The sequence below is a fragment of the Alexandromys fortis genome, unplaced genomic scaffold, assembly GCF_014885135.2.
Source record: "Alexandromys fortis isolate MF-2015 unplaced genomic scaffold, M_Fortis_MF-2015_v1.1 scaffold_149, whole genome shotgun sequence".
NCBI lineage: Eukaryota > Metazoa > Chordata > Mammalia > Rodentia > Cricetidae > Alexandromys > Alexandromys fortis.
In genome coordinates, this window is record NW_026068025.1 from 1,829,327 (window position 1) to 1,834,611 (window position 5,285).

Genomic DNA, 5,285 nt, shown 5'->3' on the forward strand with positions numbered 1-5,285 from the left:
AAAAAAAAATCAAAAGAAACACAACACAGATAGATGTGAGGCATTACTCACGTCTATAATCCCAGCATTTAGGAGGAGGCAAGAGAATTACTGCAAGTTCTAAGGTTGTCAGCTTATGTGGAAAGAACCTATCTTAGCAAGAAAATACAAGCTGGTTCAGAACATGCGGAAATCCACCGGCCTCAGGGATAGAGATACAGTACAGCAGTCAAGAGCACTGCCTACTCCTTCAGAGGACCTGGGTTCAATTCCCAACACCCACGTTGGCAATCTCATAGCTATCTGCAACTCTAGTTCCAGGAGATCTGAAGACTCTGGGTTCTGCCAATACCTGCCATCATGTGCACATACCCACCCTGACACACACACACACACACACACACACACGCACGCACACACACAACTTTTTTTTTTTTTTTTTTGCTTTTCGAGACAGGGTTTCTCTGTAGCTTTGGAGCCTGTCCTGGCACTAGCTCTTGTAGACCAGGCTGGCCTCGAACTCACAGAGATCTGCCTGCCTCTGCCTCCCGAGTGCTGGGATTAAAGGCGTGCGCCACCACCGCCCGGCATGCACACACAACTTTAAAGATAAATAAATCTTTAAAAAACTATTAAAAGTATGTTGGAGGTTGTGGTGGCTAGTTTCAAGCCAACTTGACACGAGCTAAAGTTTTCTGAAAGGAGAGAACCTCAGTTGAGAAAATCCCTCCCTAAAATCTGACTGTATGGCATTTTCTTATTAGTAATTGATGAGAGAGGTCCGGTCCATTGTGAATGGTGCCATCCATGGATTGGTGGTCCTGGGCCCTATAAGAAAGCAGACTGAGCAAGCCAAGCAGGAGCAAGTGAGTAAGCAGCTCTCCTCCATGGCCTCTGCGTCAGCTCCTGCCTCCAGGTTCCTGCCCTCGCAGCTTTGGATGACAAACTGTGAGTGGAATAAACCCTTTCATTTTTGGTCATGGTGTTTCATCACAGCAGCAGTAACCCTGACTAAGACAGGATGTGGTTCAGGTGGTAGGGTGCTTGCTTACCTGGCAGGCACCGAGTTCTGCATTTGACACGGGGCTCCCGGCTCAGCAGCGCACACTGACAACCCTAGCAATAGAGAGGCAGTAGAGAGCGGATCAAGAGGACACGTCCAGGCAGGCTACACAGAGAAGCGTGTGTTAAAAGACAGCCTCGGTGTTACACAAAGAAACGCACGACAACTGCTTTCTGTGAAATGGGTGCACTGTGATGGCCTCTCTGGCTTTCATCCCTAATGCGAGGGGGAATGCTGCCGTCCTTCCTAACAGTCGGCTCTTGACGGACTAGTCTGGAAAGCTGTGGGAAGGAAATGAAGGGAGTTGGGAAGGGGGTTGATCTCTCAGGGCTACCTGGCTGTGGGGTGCAGTACACCTGTTGTATAAACAAGAGTTCTTGTGTTCTTGATTGTTGTTGGGTTTTTTTCCCTTCCTAATTTACAGGATTTCTAGAAAAAACAGCCTGCCTCTGCCTCCCAAGTGCTGGGATTAAAGGCGTGTGCCACCACTTCCCAGCATGGATTTTTTTTTCTTCTTAATTTTTTTTTTAAATTTTATGGTATTTAACTTTATTTTATGTGCATTGGTGTGAAGGTGTCAGATCCCCTGCAACTGGATCTTTAGACAGTTGTGAGCTGCCATGTGGGTGCTGGGAATTGAACCTGGATCCTCTGGAAGAGCAGTCAGTACTCTTAACCACTGAGCCATCTCTCCAGCCCCTTCTTCTCAATTTTTATGTGCATAGGTATTTTGTCTGTATGCTTATCTATGTACCACATTGTGCCCATGGAGGCCAAAAGAGGATGTCAGTCAGATCCCCTGGAACTGGAGTGACAAGTGGTTGTGAGCCTCCACGTGAGTGCTGGGAATCCAATCCCATCTCTCCAGCCCCAGGAATCAGAATCTTTTCATCGCCTCCACCTGGTAAAATTTTATTTACACATGAGCTGGAGAGAGGGTCCAGTGGTTAAGAGCACTGGCTACTTGCTCATCCCGAGGACCTGAGTTCAATTCCCAGCACCCATTTCAGGTGGCAGACACCTGTAACTCCAGTTCCGAAGGATCCCAGGCCGTCTTCTGGCTTTAATGGGCTCCCACATATATGTGACAAGGACATGCACATTCCTGCATGCAGCTCACACATATACACAAACATACACATAAATAAAAATAAATCTTAAGCCAGGCAGTGGTAGTGCATACCTTTTATTGCAGCACTTAGGAGGTTGAGGTAGGTGGGTCTCTGTGAGTTTGAGGCCAGCCTGGTCTACAGAGGGAGTTCCCAGACAGCCAGGACTACACACAGAGAGAAAAATCCTGGCTCAAAAAGCCCCAAAAATTAATTAATTAAATCTTTAAAAAGTTGAATTCCTTTGCATAAAAGTTTTAAAACATGGGGGAGATTTAGGGTATATTAGTCTTGGTAGGCTAGCCAACTTTTTAAAATAATTATTTTTACTCATGTGTCTTTGTGTTTGTGTTTACATGAGATGCTTGTCTCATTTAAAAAAGAAAAAAAGAGAGCGAGAAAAAAAAAAGAAAGAAAAATGGTGCAAGCCCAGCACTTGGGAGGCAGAAGCAAACTAATCTCTGAGTTCAAGGCCAGCCTGGTCTACAAAGGAAGTTAGTTACAGGATAGCCAGGGCTACACAGAAACCCTGCCTGGAACAACAAGAAAAAAAGAAAGGAAGGAAGAAAGAAAGAGAAAGAAAGAAAAAGGCAATGGCAGATGGCTCTGTGTGTAAACAACCCAAGTTTGAGCCCTGGGACCTGATGGGGGAGAGTCTTCTGTTTTGTGTTAATTTCATTGGTTAAATAAAGAGACTGCCTTGGCCCTGATAGGACAGAAAATTAGGTAGGTGGAGTAGACAGACAGAATGCTGGGAGAAAGCAGCTGAGTCAGTCAGTCATCTTGATTTTCCCACCCAACACAGACGCAGGTTAAGATCTTCCCTGGTAAGTCACCTCGTGGGCTACACAGATTATTAGAAATGGGTTAGATCAATATGTAAGAGCTAGCCAATAAGAGGCTGGAACTAATGGGCCAGGCAGTGTTTAAAAGAATACAGTTTTCGTGTAATTATTTCAGGTGTAAAGCTAGCCGGGTGGCGGAACGCAGCCTGCCATTCATCAAAACAGGGACCCACAGTGGAAGGAGACGACCACCTCTCTAGAACTGTCTCCTACTACACAGTATCCTCCCTGGCACTGGTGAGCTTGCACACAAACCTATCACATACACATTAATAAATACATTTTAAGTTAAAAAGAAAGAACGTGGGGCTGGAGAGATGGCTCAGAGGTTAAGAGCATTGCCTGCTCTTCCAAAGGTCCTGAGTTCAATTTCCAGCAACCACATGGTGGCTCACAACCATCTGTAATGGGGTCTGGTGCCCTCTTCTGGCCTGCAGGCATACACACAAACAGAATATTGTATACATAATTAATAAAGACTGATAAAAATTTTTTTTAAAAAAAAGAAAGAACGTTGATGCTGGGCCTGGTGGTAAACCCTGTAACAGCAGAATGTGAGGAGGCTGAGGAAGGAAGTCCATGAGATCAAGGACACGTGGGCTATATAATGGGACTAGTCTCAATAACAAAACCGTAGCCAGCTGTGGCGCCAGGTGTGGTGGCACATGTCTCTAATCCCAGCACTCCGGGGGCCACTCTGAGTTTAAGGCCAGGCTGGTCTGTGTAGTAAATTCCAGGTCAGTCAGTCAGGGCTACCCAATGAGAGCCTATCACAAATAAGTAATGAATAGATAAATGGAATATTAAAAAATCATTCTTATTGGCCATCAAACAACAGGAGTTACTAGTTGTTTTTGTTGTTGTCGGGTTTTTTATTTGTTTGTTTGTTTGTTTGTTTGTTTTGTGACTGCGTGTCAGATTCCTGGGGTTTGGTTACTCGGGGAACCTGCTAAACTTTTACCTCAGCATGGAGGGTAGAGGATGCTGCAAGCTGGAAGCCTAGCTTGGGGCAGGGCAAGGACTAACAGCCATGGCCTCTGAGTTGCTTCTAGTGATGGCTGGTGACCAGTGGGGTCTGGTCTTGATCTGTGCCGGTTGTTCCGGTTTCATCCTCTGTGAATCTAGGCTGATACCGCTGTAAAACGGTGTGATAGCTGTGCCTCTCTCAGGGAGCTCTTAAAGCCATTAAACCTGTTGAGACGGAGAGAGGCCCTTTGCTGTCACTTTAGCTACAGCAGCAGAAAGATCTGCGTGGAGTGAGCCTCAGCTCACAGGGCTGGCTGAGCAAATCTTGTGGGCAGCTTGGGGGTAGCCAAGACCTTGCTGCTGAGCAGCTACCGCAGGGTTAGAGGTCAATTCCTCCTCTCTTGACACAGCTGGGGCGGCGGGAGGAGGGAGAGCGAAGGAGGCAGAGGTGGGGGGGGTGAAGGGGCGGGGAGGAGGAATGGGGAACGGGGGAGGCGGTGATGGATCTCTCTCAGTATTGAGCCCCTCAGCTTGCAGGAAAAGGTTCAGCATAGAGGCCATTGTCCAGATGAGAAAAGTCTTGGGAGGTGGGTGGGGCAGGAAGAAAGTGGGGGCGAGCGCAGCTTTGTTCTCGGCGTTGGGATGGAAGGGAGGCAGGAGGGAAAGGCCAGTATTCAGCTCTTGTTCAGCCCCATATGCCACCTCCTGCCGCCCTCCGCCTCTTTTCTTTGCCTCGCGTCCCTCTCAAGGATCTTCTGAGCCTGTGCTAACTGAATCCTTTGTGTTGGGTCGTGACGAATGTATAAGAGTTCCCCTAGGGATGAGAGAACTTTTTTTTTTTTTTTTTTGACATAGTTTTACTACGTAGCTCTGGTATGTAACGCAGAGATCTGCCTGCTTCTGCCTGCCTCCCGAGTGCTGGAATTAAAGGTGTGCAGCACCACACCCAGTTCCTAGACAGGAGTCTTTACTAATCCATAGTTGAGACAAAAAGCATGGCGTGGGAGACACACTGGAGGAACAAAGTAGTGATCCGTGAAAACTGGCCACACAGACTTGGTAACCTCTGGACTGGACAACGGAAAACATAGTGGATGTGGGGCCCGGAGAGGACAGAGAATTGTCCCTGGCATTATGAGAATGTGCACGTAGCTCAGTCGCGAGTGGAAAACAGCCTTCTCAAAACCACAGCCCAGCTTCCCACGCTGGAGACCCACCTCCGGACTACAAGTCCCAGCAGGCCCGCAGAGCTGCGCATGCGTGACTGGGGCCCCCTGGCGAGCCCGGCGAGCCCGGGGGCCCGGTCCTTGCCCATTGTCTGGC